The sequence below is a fragment of the Cricetulus griseus genome, chromosome 8 (genome assembly GCF_003668045.3).
Source record: "Cricetulus griseus strain 17A/GY chromosome 8, alternate assembly CriGri-PICRH-1.0, whole genome shotgun sequence".
Classification (NCBI taxonomy): domain Eukaryota; kingdom Metazoa; phylum Chordata; class Mammalia; order Rodentia; family Cricetidae; genus Cricetulus; species Cricetulus griseus.
The window spans coordinates 54,607,736-54,628,837 of NC_048601.1; positions in this window are offsets into that span (position 1 = coordinate 54,607,736).

The window sequence follows — 21,102 nt, forward strand, 5'->3', positions numbered from 1 at the left end:
TGCAAAAATATGTTGCATTTGTTTGTGTTGCAGAATAATTGTTTAGCTATGTAAAAGATATGTTACATATGTTTATGCCACATTTGTTTAACTATGTAAAAATGTGTTACATTTGTTTTACCTTGCCTAAGACACCTGATTGCCTAATAAAAAGCTGAATGGCGGATAGTTAGGCAGTTAAGGGTTAGGTAGAGAGAATAAGTAGGAAGATGAATCTAGCCTTGAGAGAGAACAAGGAAGAAAGAGAGGGAGACACCTGGAGCCAGTCAGGCAGGCAGCTGTCAGACAGACAGACACAGAAGAAGCAGGAAAGTAAGACATACAGGATGAAAGGTAAAAAGCCCTGAGGCAAAATGGAGATGAAGAGAAACAGGTTAAATTAAGTTCTAAGAGCTAGTAGGGCAAGCATAAGACAAAGCTGAGCATTCATTACTAATAATAAGTCTCCATGTCTTTATTTGGGAGCTGGTTGGCAGCCCAAAGTGAAAGCCAACAATTGCTTTGTCTTCTCAATCCATGGTGACTCTTTTGATCTTAAAGTCTTTTTTTTTTTTTTAAGAGCATGGGCTCCTGCTCTGGCAGGTTCTCAGTATGGATTCTGCCAAATGCATCTCCACCATGTTTCCAGACATCCTTCTGTCCTCTAAATTCTTTGTGAACGGGTGGCTAGATTTGCAGGCTTCATTTGTTATAGTTTGCCTGGAGGAAGATACAACATCATTACTGCTAATGAGAGAGCCCCTCCCAGACCATACCACGTCTGCCATCTCCATCAAGACACTGGCTGTTGCATAAGGATATTTTCTTATTTAGGGTTTCTGTTGCTGTGATAAAACACTATGATTAAAGCAAGGGAGGAAACAGTTTATTTCAGCTTACAGTTTGTAACTCTCAGGTCATATTCCTTCACTGAAGAGAATCAGAACAGGAGCTAAGGCAGAAACCTGGAGGCAGGAACCGAAGCAGAAGCCATGGAGGCAAATTGCTAACTGAATTTCCTTCATGGCTTGCTCAGTCTGCTTTCTTATATAATTCAGGACCACCTACCCACTCAAGGGTGACACCACAGTGGGCAGGGCCCTTTCACAACAACCATCAAGCAAGAAAATGCCCTACAGACTTGCCTACAGACCGATCTGACGGAGCCATTTTCTCAATTAAGATTTGTAGTTGTCCCAACCCCTAGGACAGCAACCTAGAGCAAGTCCAGGGAGGGGAATGGGGACAAGAGACTCAAGAGAATGACCACAAGACAGGATTCTGATCAAGTGGCAAATTTTATTTTTTACCAGGCCAGCTTATATAGTCAGTAGTATGGGGTAAAGGGGAGGGGGAGAAGAGGCCAAGAGCCAGGTGTTAGTTTAAGCAGGATGTTAGAAAACTATAGAAAGAGGATGTTGGCAGGGTAAAAAGTTCATGGGTAGTGGGGAGAGAGGGAGGGTTACCTAGGTGAGTGGTAGGATGGGGGAGGGTTGCTTAGGTAAATGGTGGGATGCAGGAGGGTTGCTTAGGTAAGTGGTCCTGTGGTTGGAACAAAGGATTGACATCTAGGTCATGTTGTTCCTTCTGGGTGCTCGTGCTTCTAGAAGCCATTTATAATCAAAAGACAGTTCTATTATAGCCCTATGGCTTGCTAAGTTTGGCCTAAAGGTTCATGCCAAGCTGTATGGCTCCCAACAAAGATTCCCTCTTCCCAGACATGTCTAGGTTTTTGCAAAATTGACAAAAAAAAAATCAACCTGGATATTTGCTTTCCAAATCTTATTCATTCTCTACTTATTTCCTAGAGTATATCTCTGAAGAGAAACTTTGTATCAATTATTTGAGAACACAGAAATATAAGTCACACAGCAAAGGCATGACAGACATTTGATTCTTTTATTTTACAACCCCATTTAAAAATAATCCTGGGCTTTGTGGAGCTGTAGCAGTTAAGAACATTTGCAGGGTTTCAATTCCCGGCACCCATATGGCAGCTCACAACTGACTGTAACACCAATCCCAGGGATCTGGTGCCCTCTTTTGGCCTCCGTGGGTATTTCATACATGTAGTGTACATTCACACACACACACACACACACACACACACACACACACACACACACGCAGACACTCATGCACATAAAGTAAAAATAAACAAATCTTTAGAAAATGTTGCTGGCCCTTTTTAAGATTCCTTAAGGATTTTTTTTTACTAACACAACAAACACATCTTCTTTTTGCATCATTTGTGTTTTGGTCCATCATAGTTACTGTTCTTATTGATGTTCCAGTGGTCCCATCTTTGACCAGTGGGAGCCCCTGTCCTGTGGACCCTTCACCCTTTAGCACAGCCTCAGTCGCCACTGTGAAGCTCATTATGGCAAACTATTGAGGATCTCTCTAGTCTGTTTCCTGCTCAGTGGGTACCTAGAGTCAGCCTTTCCTCCAGGGAGTCCTGCTTCTTTAGTCAGGGAATGGTGTTTTGAGACAGTCTAGCCTTGCTTATAAATTAATCTGTTCTAATTAGTATGCACGGTACTATAACTGCTGTGTAAAAAAAAATAGTCCCTAGTCCAAGGTTCTGAAGAATTAGAAAATGCTTACTAAAGTAAAACTATCAATGGGCCCAGAGAATACAATGGGCATGGGAGAATATCAAATTGGGGATCCAGAAAATAAAATCAAGCAAATCCTTAAGATGCAGAACAAAACAACAAAGAGAAAAACACACAGCAAAAATGTTTTAAGAAGTGTAGGAAACAGTTTCAAGAGTTTCAGTGTTCAACTATAGAAATTCCAGAAGGAAAAGAAAAGAGACAATGACATCGAAAAAAACATTTAAGAATAAGCATGTGCAGTGGATCCTTCGTGCTTAAGATTTGACATAACAGGATTCATCCAACTGTGGGTTACGGTTCAGGGGGAAATTGTGTCTGCACTGAGGAGGCACTGACATTTCTAGGCATCATCCCTTAAACAATAAGGAAAAGGAAATGTTTATGTAGTGTTGATGTTGTAATGGGTATCATAGGTAATCTAGAGGGTGCTTTAAAGTATGAGAGCATGTAATACCACACCACTATATAGAAGGCACAGACATCTGTGGGTTCTGCTATCCATGGGAGTGGGGGGTCCTGGACCAACGACCCTCAGATGCCAAGTGTTGTGAAACTCCAAACTCTGGGCATGACACAGCATTGCCAGCTTGAGATCAGAGCAGCTGTGGTGATCTTAAAGGAGAGCCCTCTCACATTCCCTGTGGAAGATAGAGGGATGCATGTGGTCCATGAGGCAAGACCTGCCCCTCCCCCAGGATGTACAAGCATGAGTGTGTGTGTGTGTGTGTGTGTGTGTGTGTGTGTGTGTGTAACTATTATTTCACTGTGTAACTATCTGCTCCACTTAAACTCGTTGACCCCCAATCTAGGTGTATGAAGGCGTTCCTCTGGTCTGCCACTACCCTCTCTTCCTGGGGTGAACAGACTTAGAGTCCCCAGAAAAAGTAACACGGCATCAAGGGACAGCCACACTGTTTGGCCTGTAGGTAACTTCCTGGAAGTAGAACTCGTGGCTGAATCAGCTTCCTTACTAAAACAGGCTCTGCAGAGATGTGCTTCTGACAGTAATCTACCTAAGATCAGCATCTGTGTGGATCTTTGTGTCCACTTTTCGGACTTTAAGAAAGATTTCATCTTTAATTGTGTGTGTTAGAAACAAAGCAAAAGTCTCAGTGTCACACAGAGGAGCGTGTGAACAAAGGAGAGCAGTAGTCTGACAAAGCAATTTCTTTTTTTAAAAAGGGTGTGCCATGATCCAAACTGAGTTAGCATGCCCACTGGAGTAGGAACTCATTTCATTTTTAGTCTAACGACTGTGTCTTTTCTCCACTGGCTGTGGATCCAGCTCTACAGTCCTTGATTTTTAATTTTTTTTATTAGATTAGATTATGTTTGAATGGTCTGCCTGACTATGTACATACATACATAGTCTGTATGACTATGCACCATAGGTGAGGTCAGAATTGGGCATCAGATCCCCTGGAACTGGAGTTAGGGGCAGTTGTGAACCACCATGTGGGTGCTGGGAATTGAACTTGGGTCCTCTGAGAGAACAACAAGTGCTCTTAACCATTAAGCCATCTCTCCAACTCTGAGGCTTTCTTGATTAGCTAGTTTTAAAAGAATCAGCACAAAGGAAAAATGAAGGAAAGGGAGAAAGAGTTGGCTGCTCCAGGCCATCAAGTTCTAGGAATCTTGTGATGGCTGCTTTCAAACCACAAGGAGTATCTACAATAGACTCTCCTTGATGGGGGATGTCCTTCTGTATATATGGTTCTCTTATTGATTGATGAATAAAACACTGATTTCCAGGAGCCAGACAAGAAGTATAGGCGGGGGCTACCAGATGAGGAGAGTTCTAGAGAGAGAACACAGAGGCTGCAAGGAGATGCCACGTAGTCGCCACGTGGAAATACTTAGATTAATAGAAATGGGTTAATAATTAAGAGAGAGTTAGCCAAAAAGAAGCCTGGGCCATTGGCCAAACAGTTTGTAAATTAATATAAGTCTCTGTGTGTTTATTTGGGGCTAACTGGCTGTGGGACCAGGTGGGAAAGAAACTCTGTCAACATTTCCTAAATATTCACTGTCCAAAATCCCCTTTCCAACAGTCTGCTGATCCCTGCCCTCAGGATATGGTAACAATGTTCCCTCTGATCAGTGATCTTATGACCGGAACTTCAATCTAAAAGAGCCCAAGGGCCAAGCAGGATTAATTTTTTTTTCTGAAAACTCACTTGCAGACATATCCTGGTAAAAGTTCAGACCTGTAAGATAAAATAATATCCAAAGATAAAACAAAAAAACAAAATACAAACTTGCAACAAAATCAGCAGATTAAAGGAAGTTAAGTGCATCGGATCACCTGTTACAACATGCCCTCTGATTAGCACTTACACCAGAACCTCTAAGACAGGAGCAGTTTCAAAGTCCTAGGATACTAGACCTGACCTCGTGTCATGACTGCAAGAGGAAGACATTTCTAAAGATACAAGAACTCAAATAAATTAACCCATATTATCTATACTCAAGAAATCTACTCTGGAATTGCAGCAAACAAACAATGAGCTCAGAAAAAAGGGAGACTATAGCCAAGTGTGTTAGCTTCATGTGCCCCAGGAGAAACAGCCCAGGAGACAATGAGAATAAATGAACACTGCAGAATAATGGAGCTTCTGTTGTGTAGGAGAGTTGCTCAGGCCCACCATAATGCAGGTTCTCCTTGACACTGGGTCTGTAGGTCTAGGAGCAGGAAGCTGTGTTTTTTTCTGCTAGTTTTTATTTTATTTTATTGTGCAGGGAGTTGAACTTAGAACCTCAACTGAGCTAAGCCCCCAGCCCTGGAAGCAATTCCTAGAAGCAATTCAAATGCAATTCCGCCCATTCTTTAGCCTCACTTTGAGGAATACATTGGGTCTGACCACTTCCTAGAAGAAAACTTTTGATCATAAACATTCCATCTTTGTTCTGCGGCCCAATGCAGTCATTGGTAGGTTTCCTCAATGGGAGTGTTGATTCCAGTTTCCACTCAGCATTTATTATGCACCAAGGCACTGTTTCTCTTCTAGGTTTCTAGTCTATGCTCATGACAAAACAGACGAAGACCATTGCCTCAGAGGCTTTTTTTCTTCTTCTAAAAGGACCAAAGGAAAAAAGATATTTGTTTGTTTTATATTTACATAAGCAAGATATGAAAAGCTTATTTACAGTCACAAATGAACAGATAAAAATAGCAAACATTGACAATAGTAAAATAATAGGAAGAGTCCAAAGGACAGAATGATAATTAAGTTTGAAGGTATTTTAATTGGCTTTATTTTCAATTCAGAATCAGACATGTCATTGCATAAGACAGATAGGTGTTCTGAGGGTCTGAGCAAAGGAGATTAGTTTTACAAAGAAAGGCTGGGAAAGAGGAAACAGAGAACAAAAGCATTTGATTCCATCAAAGTGACTTTCCTTGTAAGGAGGGACCCAGGGGAGGATGATGGGGAAAATAGCTGCTTAGTTAACTTGAGCTGCCTTGGGTTAAGGTGGAGAGACTTCACAGTCCAACAACTGAAACTGGTGTGTTCAGAAATGTGATTGTTCTCTCCCTTATCGTGATTCCTGCCTGCAAGATCAGATAAACAGCTTAGTTCCAGTTTAGTGATGAGGAGCTTCAGCAAAAGTGACTGCAATTTGATTTTTAGCCTGGTCTGTGAAGGAATTTACTCCAAAAAAAAATGATCACCCGTCATTTTCATTTAATTCACATGAAATATATGTGAAGGGAAAAAGGCATTTCTTAGAGGCTGGAAAAACAGCTCAGAGGTTAAGGGCACTTGCTGCTCTTGCTGAAAACCAAGGGCTTGGTTCCTAGCTCTTACATGATGGCTCACAACTGTCTGTAACTCCATTTGAAATTTCAAATAGTCAATCCTTTTTTACAATTGTTTGTCTTTTTGTGTATGTGTGTGTGTGTGTGTGTGTGTGTGTGTGCATGCTTGTCTGTATGTACACCACATACATGCAGATACACTTGAAGGCCAGAGAGAGTGTCAGATCTCTTGGAGCTGGACTTACAGATGATTGGGAGCTGCTCTGTGGGTGCTGGGAACTGAACACAGGTCCTTTGGAAGACTGAACAGAGCCACTGAGCCATTTCTCCATCATCTCAAGTAGTCAATCTTATCATCATTTTAATTTTCATCTTAAGTTAATATAAAATTCTTCCCTTATCAGAAACCACTTATGATTTTTTTCTTTTAAATATTTTAAAACTTTAAAGTAGAAAAGATTTATGAGACAGTATTTTAGCTTATTTTTCAAATGTCTAGTCTTTTTTCCTGTCAGGATTGATTAAGTAACCCCATGGATTTCTGATATTGTATCTAACATGCCCCAGGTTCCCCCATGAACAGAGTTAGGTCATGGCTCCATTCTGTTCCTGTAAAACAACCTGTGGCCACTGGTTCCCTTTCATATCTACCACAAGTCACCTCTCTTCTCTGTAGTCTTCTCCAGATTGCCTTGGCTGTTTCCACACTATTTTAAAAATTGTTAAAGTATTTATGAAATGAAAATTTTATATTCTCATATTGTAAAAAACAAAGCAAGGTTAAAGAAATATGTTAAATGAAAACAAAAAGCAAACAAACCCCCAAAACATCCCATCATGAGAGGAAAGTTTTAACCATTGAATGAATGTTATTAAATCTCTCAAGATACACACACAAGGAAATTGTAGGGTTTGTACCTAATTTTGTGTTTAGTACCTGGTTTTAAGAGAAGAATAAAAACTTGTGTGAAACTAGATTAGTGAGCTTAAGAAAAATGGTTTTAAACATGAAATGGCCCTAAAAGATTTCTCTAAAAAATTATAAAACCAAGAGTTGACTTGTTGCAGGTTTTTATCTTCATGCTTCAGTTTTGGATTGAAATGACTCTCTGCTACGTGTTTATTTTGTGTTCTTATTACCTCTCTCCTTGACAAGAATTTGTTAGTAGTATTCTAAGTTTTCACTCTGTCAAGTATTTTAACATTTACATTTAGCTTTATAAACATATTTCCCAGTTGCTTAGTTTTGGGTCTGTGTTTACATGACTTCAACATTTCTGTTTATATTACACACACTGGTGTTTGGACTACATTTCCTACATTGCTAAATTAAAAAAGAAAGTTAAATCCCATCATTGCTTCTATTTATGGTCAAGTTTTTTTTTTTTTTAATAAGAAGCACCATATGCAGCATGTCTTGTGCTTATTCATAATCAATTTCCAGTTTCCGTTCTGTTTGATTTCCTTGGCCCCAAGTCTCTGGGCCCTCACTTTCTTCCCCCCAGGACATGAGACTATTGCTGACTGCATTCTGATGCTGACTGCTGTCAGATGCTGCCATGAACCCCCAAGCTGGCTTTTGTCTATTAGAAAGGATTTGTTTAAGACAAGCCTGGTGGTTCAGGCCTGAGATCCCAAGTACTCAGGAGACTGAGACCCTATCTCAAAGCGTAAAAAGGGCCCTCGGGTATAGTGCAGGTAGTGAGCATGCCCGGAACCAGGAGCAGTGAGGGAAGAAAATACTTGCTTACACCTCCGAATACCTGGGGAAACCTCCACAACCTAGCAGGTAGAAATACCGGTTCCTCTGTGTAAATTCTCCTGAGCAGTGTGCACCTCACACAGACTGTCCTTCACTCTTCTGTACCTGTACATGTTCAGTGTCTGAGTTCCACACGAAGGACTCTGTGTTTCCCCTTATACTGGTTCATCATTCTCACTTCTACTTGATAACCTTAGGCTCGTATTTTTCTTCTGCAGTTATGTCTAGGACCTTTCTTCTCTATCAGAAATCTGATTGCCAGTCAAGCTTGCCTGGTATCCTGCTCTAAGTAATATCACCAAAACTTTGTTTTGCACCCATTTCGAATATTATCACCTGGGAATGCAGCTATTTACCCCGAGTTCATCCTTTTAAGTGGTTCCTATTGTACAACACACTGGGAAGTTCTCTACTGCTCTTTGGGTTATGCTTCCTCCAGGTGGGGCTCTTTGCTGTTTCCAAGCAGTTCTGCCTGCATCCCTGCTGATGCGGGCCTGTATTTGCAGACCCCCTCGTGTGTGTGCATGTGTGCTTGTCTGTGTGCATGTGTTGGGGATGGAACCCACAGCCTTGTGCACAGTAGGCAAGTGCTCTACCACTGACCCACAGCCTCACCTCCGTCCTTTCTCTGCAGCCTACACATGTTCATGGGACAGCCATGGCTACTGGCTCGGCTGTTGTGGAGATATGGGTCTCTCTTGTTCTTTATCCAACTGTGGCTTGAGGGCCTTGAGTTAGGTAGGTCAATACTAAGCCAGCTTGGGGGTTGAGGATCAGCTCTTGTCAGGGATCTGAACACTGCTGTTTTCCTACCACTCTTCTTGCAACTGGGTTCACCTTCACCTTCACTGGGTTATGTCCTACTCCTCTGGGCTTTTTCTCTACATAGCTAACGACCCTTCTAGGGCCTAGTGGCGATGAGCAAGTTTTCATTCTGAAGAATTTTCCTTCTTTCCTCCTCAAAGCTGCATGTTTCCACCCTCCTTTCACTTCTTTTTAGGTCAGAGGATGCTATGAGAACATTCTATATCTCTCATGTAGAAGTGGCTGAAAGGGAGAATGTTAGCTTAAAACTCTCATCAGGAGTTTATGCCTTAGTTGACCATTTGATGTGGTGAAAGCTAGGGTTCCTTCTCAGCAAGTGAAGAAGAGTTGAGAGAGAAAGAGAGAGAGAGAGAGAGAGAGAGAGAGAGAGAGAGAGAGAGAGAGAGAGAGAGAAAGAGAGAGAGAGAGAGAGAGAGAGAGAGAGAGAGAGAGAGAGAGAGAGGGAACTTAGTTTCATGGCCAGATGTGAACAGCAGGTGTGAAATCCAAGCTGGGTCATATAATACACTGGACTGTGACATTAAACTATCTGAAATGTCAACTCTGAATCTAACAAATGGTACTGGTTCTAAGCTCTTGTCAAAAGAACAGAAGCACTGTGAAGAGAAGAAGCAAAAGCAGGAACACAGGTGGGAACACTGGAGAAGGGGACTTACAGTCAGGGAGGACCAGGGGAGCTGGGGGGATGTTGATGAGTAGTCAGCTGTTGAAAGTGACATACAACATGCCAACACATACTTAATAATAAAAGTTACCATTCTTCCTTGAAATAAAGTTTTGGTCACATTTACATTTTCATAGTTTTACTCTGTAAAATTGTAGTTGTTAACACTTCCTAGATTATTAATGTGGGTTTGATCACACCACTTATATATACCTTTGTACAGGTAAATACTAACAAGATTATATGATTATGAGAGGTTTTTGTTTCAGATTTTTGTTATTTTGTTTTAAGATAGGATCTCACTATGTAGCCCTGACTAGCCCGGAACTCGCTACTCTTGACCCACTGACCTCAAGCTCATAGAGATCCATCTGCCTCGGCCACACACAAGCCACCAAGCCTAGCTTCTTTCAGTATTTTATTGAGATAAAATGTAAAAACAATAAAATTCACAGGCCTGAATTTGCAACTTAGCATATTTTGATAAATATCTACACCCACCAAAGCAGCAGTTGGTCAAACCTCTCCTTTACCCCAAAGTTCCCTATGCCCAACTAGCAGGTCAACTTTGGCTGCCTGTATTAGAACCTCCACACAGAGATTGTGTGTTCTTTGAATCAAGCTGCTTTTGTTCCTATTTTGAGGCCAAGACATGATGGGGGATGCTCTTCTGTATATATGTTTCTCTTATTGGTTGATGAATAAAACACTGTTTGACCAATAGAGGCAGAAAGATAGATGGGACTAGGAGATGAGGAGAATTCTGGGAAAGGTAGGCAGAGAGAGACCATGGAATGATGCCATGTAGCTGAGGAAGGAGTAACAGGTCTGGACCCTTCTCTTGTAAGATAAGAGCACGTGAAAATACTTAGATTAATAGAAATGGGTTAATCATGAAGACAGAGCTAGCCAATAAGAAGCCCTAGTCATTGGCCAATAGTTTATAAATTAATGTCTCTGTGTACTTATTTGGGACTGAAGATAGGTGGGACCTGATGGGAAAGAAACTTAGTAACAAAGACATTATCTGTGCTTTGGTTCTTTTCCTTACTTAGTAGTATACTGTTGTATGGATATGCCATGAACACATCCTCTGCTTTTCTGTTGTTAGACTTGGGCTGCTTCAGGAGTTTTGCTATTTTGTATGTGTCTTTCTGTTGCTTGGCTTTGTTTATATAACAAACAGTTAAGGTTATTTCTTATTAAGATCAGTGGGTTTTTGTTCTTGTTCACAGCTTTGGAAGATTCAGTCCACGAGTGATTGGCCCTGTTGTTTTTGGGTCCATATGGTAGAGCTGAGAAGAGAGAGTAAGGAAGAGACTGGACCCTGTCTCCTTCAAGAACATACTCCAATATCCTGAAGACCCCCCCCCCCGTGAAGACTCCATCACCTCCCTATATCACCATAGGCTGGGACCCAAAACCAAAGTATAACAGTTCTCTTGACAATACATGCTTTTGTTTGACTTGGGTAAGAACTGGATGTGGGACTTCTGGGCAGGTATATATTTAAGCCCATAGGAAACCATCATTCTTCCCAAATGGTTGTTTCATTTTATTCTATCAAAGGAAAGAAAGAACCAGGGCTCTGCATCACCATCCATCAGTGTTATCCATATTCTTCTAAAAGCTATTCCAATAATGACACCTCATCATGGTTTTAAGCGGTGTTTGCCTGGTGATTGACTAATGAGGCAGGCACCTCTTACTGTGCCATTGTCCATTTTTAGTTCTTTTGAACTGTGTAAGTCTCTTGCCTTTTAGTGGCTATTAGGTTCCAGTGACTTTTTTTTTTTTGAAAACGCTAATGCTGGCTAGTCATGTGCCATTTGTGGTAACAGTGAATCATATATATGACAGTGGTTGGTTGCACCAGGTCACACAGCCTAATGACATTGTAGCCATCTTAGCTTTGGGGAGCTCTCCATGGTGTTTGCAAAAGTTGCCTGGTGATAATCTTCTCAGTATGTGTGAGTCTGTCTCAGTGCTCTGCTCTATTCCAATTAGCATTCCCATGCCATGTTGTCTTTTGGTTACTTTAGACTTATAGTAGTTCCTGGCATCAGACCATGTAACTCTACAGCTCTACCTTTCTAAAGGTTGTTTTGGGGACCTGTGATCATTCATGTAAGTTACAGAATTCATTCAGCAATTTTTGCTGTAGGAGTTTTATGGGATATTAGTGGAGTCAAATTAAATCTATGAATCAATTTGAGGAGAACAGAGTCTTTACAATCATGGTCAATGCTCCATTTCTTTTGCTCTTTAAGTTTTTATTTGCAAAAGTATGTTCTACACATACAAAATGTGAATATGTTAAAAGTGGTCAACTATGACTTTTATTTTCTCATCTGTGGTTCTAGTCTGTGGTTCTAAACAGATTGATAAGTACCTAGCACAACAGGAGAGCCTCCAGGAAATAATATGTTGATAAAGACCACAGGAAACTCAGAGTCTTTGAGTTCTAGATCACAACTTAACTTTTATATGCAATAACTTACTAAGAAAATGGTAGCAAAACAAAGTATCAAAATATTAGTTGGACTGCAGTCTTAGACAAACAATGTGTCCAGTCTTACACCCAAAGATTTGTTTCAACTCTTGTCACTCAGGAATCTTTCCTCTCTGTCCAGTTAGAATGTCTTACTGCTTCCAATTGATTACCACTGTCCAGCCAAGTATCCTCTGCTGTTCCTGGGCCACTGAACTTTTCCCTGTGCTTCAGTCTTTCATCTACCAATGCATCTAAGTAGCTTTTGAAGCACACAGCCACTTCATGTCTTTGTCCTCTCCATTAAACAAAGCAGTTCAGATGCAACTAGTTAGGAGGATTGTTTTGTAGCTATGGCATGCAAATATATTCTCCATCTATTGATGATTATTAAGTTAGAAATGATTAATTCCTTATTACTTAAAATTAAAAGCAAATGCTCCAGATAATTTGTCCAAATTAAAATATTTGAATCACCACTCTAATTCCTAATCTAGTTATAAAGTTATTAACTTGAAGCTGTATGAAATTAAATGCCTACATGAAACAGGCTCCACCTTCTGCCTCTGTGAAGATCATCTGATTCTTGACACCAGACCACACTGTTTGCAGAAGAACAAACCTCATCAGAGTAAGTTTCCTTGATTAATTCTTTGAGTTGAGGTCTTAACTGCAACATAAATCATGATTTACAGCGTGATTAGCACTGACTCAATGTAAGCAAAACCCACACCACCAGGCCAGAAAGCTGGCCACCATGCAGATGACCCTAGAAGAAGACCTCTAAGTCATTTGCAAAATGTACTTCATCAGAAGGAAATCTTTACTCAATAGAAAAGGATCTTTTTGCTTCAAAATGGAGTATCAGCTTAGTCTTCATAATTGATGACTCTATGATCCACTCTGTAAACCTGGCATGATTATGTGGAGAGAAAATACAAAGCCAAAGGATGTGGTGTCTTGCTGCATTTCCGCTTGCCAGATTGAAAGAGAAGAAAAAGACTAATTATGCTGCCTGGAGATACTGCTGCATTCCAGCAGTTTCGATTGACAAAACAGCATCCATCATCCTTTGCATGACAAATTTTCTTTGCCACCACCCCCCCCAGCCCCAGCTCATGATAACATAATTACACTCCATTTTTTCCTAGCAAGGAGCCTGTATTTCTTTCAGAGAGGACAACAGCTGCAAAGCTCAACCTTGATATTGCCTTAAAATGGCAAAATGGTGGCTTTTGTTCTAGTCTTGGCAATTCTGCTTTTAAACTCTCCTGCCAGAAGACAACTCCTGCCTGGGAAATTTTCCTACCGGAAAAAAATTGGATTCATCCCTGAGACTTTCATGGAGCTATGCAAAGGAGCTCAATGGTACTTAGTGCTTGTCCACACTGTAGTTTATCCTTGGGCCACGCTGTTTTGGAACTGGGTTGAGATGAGCACTGCTCCCATGGTTTTTATAGCATTGTAATTGCTAAAGGAGAATTGTCTTTGTGTCAGACCAATCTGAACATTTTTATTCTCTTCTCTATTTATGTCTACTCATGTGTCCTAGCATCAATGTTTTCTGAGAGTTGGGGACATCAGCCAAAAATCTTATCAATAAAATTTCCATTGCTTTATGGCAAAAATTCTCAGATCCTGAATGAATATTGATAATAACTAATATTTTAGAAGATGTCACTATGTGATAAAGTGTATTCTAAAGTCTAGCTGGCAAAATAACTTTCACAAAGGCCACAAAGTAAATCTACTATTACTCTTGTCTTTCAAAGGAAGGGAAGAGTCTTAAGAGGGTTGGGCAGATTTTTCTAAGAGATTATATCAAATGTATTGAATCAGAAATTAAATTCAGGCATCCAGAAGCCATCTTGGTGGCTTTGACATCCTGCTTTCATTATGATCACTGCCTGTCCCAAATCTTCAAGGCTCACACTCCTAAGGGAGACAAGTAAACTAATTCCTCAGAGGGTAGCACACAGATATTAAAAACCTATGTTCTCCCACTCCCCATCGCAATGCCCAAACTCCTGAGATTAGCAGCTTACAAGAAAGCAGGGTTTGCTTTAGCTCCTGGTTTCAGTGCTTAATCACTGAGCCCATTACTTTTTGGCCCATGGCAGTGTAGTGTGGTAGAATTGTGTGTCTGTTCACCTCATGGAATCCAATATCCCATCAAAGGCAAGCTGCCGGTGACCTTATTTCCTTCCACTAGGCCCCCAAGACTTCATGAACTGGAAATCAAGCCTTTGTCACATAGGTCTTTGGGAAACAACCCAGAGACAAACTGTAGCAAAACAATGACTGACAAAGGCTGGCTGTGCTTTGCACACTGTATATACTTCGCTAAAGTTTCTAGTGATTTCAAATGGCTTTAGTCTTGGTCAGGCACTATTAACCTGAGCGCTAGTCATTTCCCTTCATCCCCATGTGGTAATGCTGAAGAGCAGTGAATAGTCTCACAGGTGAGCGCAAGGACACATCTGGCTGCAGTGAGATGGCCAGACTGGAGAGATCACCCATGACAAGAATAGCGAGAGGGAGGTGCTGAGGCACCCAGCTATCCCCCCTCTCAGGCAAGGTGCCAGACATGTGAGTCAAGAGGACCCAGCATCACAGCCCTATCACCAACTTAAGACTTAAGCACAGACTTCCCAGGCAACCCTGAAATCCTAGGCAAACAGATAAAGTAAAGACATGGCTACCCATGTCTAAACCTTTTTTTTGGGGGGGTAGTCTGATACCAAAACACTATGCAAGATAACAGCAGAAAACACCTGGAAGAATAAATTCCATAGGCTCATATCTGAGCCAACTGTTAGGTGAGGACCCATTAGGATTTCTATTGTGTAGGCACTGTGGGAGTAGATAATATCATTGATTGAGCTTGTGTTTCATAGATCAGGTCTTTCTTGAACGGTAACATAATTCATTGCATAAGCTATGAAAAATTTGCCCTGGAAACAGGGAAAATTGTGTCAGTCCAGAAGTAATATCAGGTGGGGAGACTTTGGCAAGGGAGGGAAGTTAGAATCGTGTCTTTGGCCTGCAGCAAGTGACATAGTGCTAAGAGGCCAAGGCTATGAGCCCTCACTGATGCTTTCCACATGGACACAGACCAGAAGGAGGAAGTGGGAACCCAAGTCAAGAGTCTTTCTGGGGGCTCAGCCTCAGTAGAGCGGCAGAGACCGAGCCTGGGTTCCATGTGTGCAATGTAGGATTTGCTATGAACCAAATGCTTTCTGTGGGTTTTTTTTTTTGAGGTTTTATTTTATTTTCTTTAATGTTTAATAATGTCCTTGGAACATTCCACCTTACTTGGACCATGTGATGGGACACTGGACCTAGGTTATTGCTTTCAATGGGTAACAACAGTGTGGTGGCATGGTGAAAAAGAAAAACACAACTCCATACTCTTTAGGATGGCTATTATCAAAAACAATAACTGCAATAATAAAGAGTATTTAGTGAGCAATTACTATCACTGTTTCAAATGAATGCACATATTCAGTCTCCATAATATTTTTACACAGAAGGTTCAAGTGTTATTCCTGTGTGTGTGTGTGTGTGTGTGTGTGTGTGTGTGTGTGTGTGTAGTGTGTGTGTGTGTGTGTGTGTGTGTGTGCATGTGTGCATGCATGCACATGCACACACATGGAGAGAAACTAGTGAACAGGACACAAAAATATAAAGTCCTTTTCTGGTCTGCAACTTGGCACCCAGGCAGCTGGTGTCCAGAGTCACTGTATTCACAGCCTCCCATAAACAGAGACAGAAAGAGGACACCCCGTGCAGGAGCTGATGCAACCATCCCACACATGTGTTATATCACCAAGGGTCCTACTGACTTGCCTATAGATTCCTAAAGGGCAGGAACTTTGTCCTGCCCACCTCCATGTCCCCAGAAACCAGCATGATCACGTTCAGTACCAGGAATGGATACTATGCTGTAAGGATTGTATTCAACTTAAAAATGATTCAGAAGTCTCCGTGAGATATCCTCTTCAATTTATTCCAATCCAAAAGCAGACACGCTGACCATTTACCATGCAGCTTGGAATAGAGAACCTCTCTAGACTTGTAGGCATCTGTTTACCTTCTACTCTGACTTCCCCATAGGGAGAGGACTTGCAGTACCAGCTCTGCAAGCACACTTCCTCATCTCTGCCCACTGGCGTTCCTTCAGAACCTCCCCTCCATAGCCACCCTGAGGACTCCACAGAAGACTGACTTCACGTGGCTAGATCAGCACTTCAGCTCTTTGCTTGATGGGTGCCTGGCCCTCCTAGGAGGCCCTATAGTGGCAGTGTACTCCTTTGGCACTCTGTACCCTTTCTCCCTTGGGGTACAGTTGCTGCTGCCTGACTCCTGGGCTGTGACAGGCCAGTCATGGAGCACAAAAGTATACCGGCCAGTATTTGGAAAGAGAATGTCTCTTCCTCTGGATGCTGAGAGACATGGAGCTGGGACTCCTGGTCAGCCCCATCAGGAGTCAGCCATTATTCTAGACTTCTAATCATTCTGATAATGTCACATCTGCTTTTAATTTAAACAATCCAAATTGGGTTTTCTACTAGCTGCAGCCAACAGTATCTAGCTGATTTTTTTTTTATAGTTTTCTGCACAAAAAAATAAGTCTTGCTTTATCATCTCAATTACAGTGGTCTCCTTTTATTTACAGTTTGGTTCTCTGTCTTTTTCTTTCCCCTCAGTCATCATGAGGGGAAGATAGAATGCAATATGATATTGAGACAGGGAGAGGCAGAGATCATACCACACCTTCTATTATATAGCATACTGTTATAATTGTCCTGTGGTAGGTCATCATGTCACTCTCACTGTGGCTAATGGAACTTTACCATGGGTGTACAGGTATGGGAGGAAGCATGTCTGTGTAGTTTTGTGCCGGTCATGGTTTCAGGTATCCATTGGGAGTTTTGGAACTAACTGCCCGGCAAACATGAAACATACTACCGTGTGCACCTGTGGTGATTTGAATGACAATGTCCATGTTTGAAGGTTTGAATATTTGGGCCCCAGTTGGTGGTGCTGTTTGGGGATAGTTGAGTGTTGTGGCCTTGTTAGAGAAAGTGCGTCACTAGAGATGGAGCTTTGAGAGTTAAAAGACTTGTGCCATTTGGAGTTCAGGCTCTCTGCTTCCTGCTTGCTCCAGCTGCCATGCCTACCTGCTGCTAAGCTCCCCTACCATGATGGGGATGGACTCCTATCCCTCTGGAACTGTAGTCCCTAATAACCCTTTCTTTCTGGAAGTTGCCTTGGTCATATGTTTTATTACAGCAATGGGAAGTAACTAAAAGACCATGGTCTATATACTATGATTCACGTAAGTTGACAGAAGACACAAAAACCAAGTCAGGAATTATTTGTATAGCTGTCACTATAGACTGTAGTGTGCAGGTGAGGTGTATTAATACATATTCCTGCCAGGGAAGGGTAGGACAAGCCAGAGTCCCTGCCATGCCAGCACTGTGCCCTTTCAAGCCTGGGAGATAGAGGCAATGTGCTTAGCCTCTTCAAACCTCAGGTAAATTAGTCTGTTGCTTTATTGGATGTATTTTACACATCCTCACTCATGTAGTGGTTCTGTTGTAACATTACAAGTTCTGGACTGTGAGGACTCAAGGAGAAGATTCCTGCGGTAACAAGGTGAAAGGTGGACATCACAGGCTGATACACGCTTTATTGGAAGGACCTGCGGTTCTTGACCTGAGTGTGCTTTCTAGCTGTGTGACCCTTTTAAGTTGGTTTACTTTTGATGAAAAAACAAAGGACTGTTTGATACCAAATCAAAGATACCATGGTTATCCAGAAGGAAGCCTATGTCTTCATGAATATATTTTCTCTTAGACGAGAAATTATTTGTGTCACAGATTGGGGTATCTTCAGAAGGCAATGAGGTTATCAAATTACAAAAACTTGAACTTACAGCCCTTTGTTCTCTTTGTACCTCCCTACATATGTTCCAGAGAGGTCACATGACATTCAGTTGCTCAACTACCAGACATCCCTGTGCAGCTCCTCAGCTTCCTTGTTTTGATTAATTCCTATGCTAGGCCAGATACTCTAAGATATGCCCTTAAGCTTGGGCTCCCCTTGCCCACTGGATTTCCTCTTACTGAGTGCTGGGGACTGTTCCTCTCTTACAATTTTCAGCAGCAAGTGTTGAACAGTCATCTTTTTCTCTTGGCACTTGGCGAAGGGGAATTTTGCTCCTGGTGCCTAGGTTGGCTTTGGGTTACTTACTGCATCATTAACCTTTCCTTCACTTTCGGCTCATGGCTTCAGGAGTTTCAGCCCTTGGTCACTTGTTCCCATTGTTTAGGACCTGTGGCAGCTCAGCCCACTCTTGTGGGAGGCATGACAGGAGGCTGCTCATACACAGCAGCTAGGAAGCAGGGGGTTGGAGGGATGAAGTCCAAGGGTTCCTTCAAGGGCCTATCCTTAATGACTTCCTCTACCTGGGCTGCACCTCTTACAAATTCACAAACTTCCAATGGTGCTACAGCCTGGTGATCAAGCCTTCTACACAGGGACTTTGGGGACATTCCATTGCCAAGCTATGGCACTTACTGTCTTCTGAAGTGCCTGGCCCAGTTGTTACTAATTTGTATGTCCACATCAGCGATACACCGTTCTCCTGTCCTGTTTCATCTCCCTTCTGGAATGTGCTGAGCTCCCTTCTTTTTCCTATGCAAAAGCTACCTCCAAAGGCTTTTAGCAACTGAGTCTTTTCTAACCATAAAACTGGTAGAGAGGAGAGACTGTGGGGAAATGAGGTTTGGATATTATGTGTCTAACTCCCTAAGCAGTGATAGCCAAGGCCACTTAAGGGATTAAAAGGTACTTGGATCAAAAGCATTAAATCTGTGGACTGTAAAGAAACCAAACTACTTTTCTCATGAGAGCAAAGATGTCCTAAGGGGAAGAAGCTTTTGCTCAGGATAGAAATTAAATCCCCAAGAAGCAGTGCAGATGATGGAGGCCTGGCTTGTAAAGTTTCAGAGGGAAGTTTAAGAGCTCTTCAAAGACCACTGAGGTTGTTCATGTGATGTTTTTGAGTTAAAAATATGTGGTTTCTGGCCAGCTGGGGTGGAAGAATCAGCTATGATTAATAAAAAAACAGAACCACTGAACTGAAACCTTTGCTTTACTGGGACAATCGACTTTGGTTGTCTGGTACTGAAAACTCAACTGGAATTAAGGAAAGTCTAGTACCAGTGAGGTACTTCCGCAGAGTCAGCACACAGAAGCTGTGGTCCAGAGGGGGCAAGGCTGCATTGCACACTGACAGTCAAATGTAGGTAATGTGTAACAGTCTCTCACGAGGTACTGGTTCTGAAGGCTTGAAGGGATCACAAAGAGCCAGCAGGGGCCATTGGTGAAGGTGAAGTTTTGGCTGCAACTTCAGTCCCAGGACTGAAGGGGTCATGGGGAGAAGCTGAGGCTTAGCACCTTAAGGCAGGGTCAGAGTCCCTGACAAGAGGCCAGGAGGCCATTGGTGAAGGTGAAACCTGAGGAGGCTCCAGAAAATTGGAGATAACCATAACAGTGGGATGACTGCCAAGGACAGCAATAGCTTTAGAGCGGAGCTGGCACAAGCCTATAAAACAAGCTATGTGTGCTGTGAATGGCAGAGCCAGAGAAATGGAGCTACCTGAGCCCTTTGGAGCCCAGAATATTGTGAGTGGATCCCAGATGCCAGACATAACAGTGTTATCGTCACTGTTGGACTTTGGTTTTGCTTTGATTTGATTGTGACTGTGCCCTGGTTCTTCCCACTTAGAATTAGGAAGTATGTAACTTGCTTTTTTAATTACAGGAGCCCACAAAGGAGAAACACTTTGGATTTTTGTTTTGTGTTTTTTGTTTTCAAGACAGGGTTTCTCTGTGTAGCCCTGGCTGTCCTGGAACTCACTCTGTAGATCAGGCTGGCCTTGAATTCATAGAGATCCACTTGCCTCTGCCTCCAGAGTTCTGGGATTACTGACAGACTTTCGACTTTTAACCAGACATTGGGTTTTTAAAGAGAGCTTGGACTTTTAAAGTGTTGAAAATTTTAAAGACCATGGGACTTTGAAAGGTATACTATGTTTTATATTGTCATATTAACATGAGCTCTTGGGGATAAACAGGGAAGTAAATATGGCAGTTTAATAGTAATATATTGGTATGTCAAGTTGACAAGGGGTCAATTGTCTTGGTTAGTTTTTGTCAACTTGACATAGCTAGAGTTATCAGAGAAGAGAAATCTCAATTGGGAAAATGATTAGAAAGCAAACTAAGACAGAGAGCTATCAGCCAGGTGATGGTGACACACACTTTTGATCCAAGCACTTGGGAGGCAGAAGCAGGTGGATTTCTGTGAGTTCAAGGCCAGCCTGGACTACAGAATGAGTGCCAGAACAGCCAAGGCTACACAGAGAAGCCCTGTCTCAAAAACAAAAACAAACAAACAAACAAACAGGTAGCTGGGCCACTGGAAACTTCATGAATAAAGTAATTCAGTGTGGCTATCAGCCTTAAGGGACAGTTATTGTTATTTACTATGAACACAACAATAGGTGACCCAAATAGTTTCTCTTGTAAGAGAAAATGTACTCATGAAGACATGGACTTCATCATGGAGCAACCATGGTATCTTTGCTTCAGAACCAAACAGTCTAGTAACCTCTCTTTTTTTTCATCAAGGTAAAGCAAGGTAGAAAATGTCACCTAGTTAATAAACAGACTCAAGGCAAGAAGCCACAAGTCCCATCAGTAAAGTGTGCATCAGCCCATGCCATGGAATTACCTTGGGTGTTTTCTACTTCCACATGTATTACACTACAAGGTATATAAACTATATGAGGTGAGCATGTCCAAGTTATGTCCGTCTAGAAAAACTGAGGCAAAAAGCAAATCAACAGAGAAAAGAATTGCACAATCATATCAATATTGAAAAAGAATCTGATAAGTCTAATTCATGATTAAAAGAAAATCTTT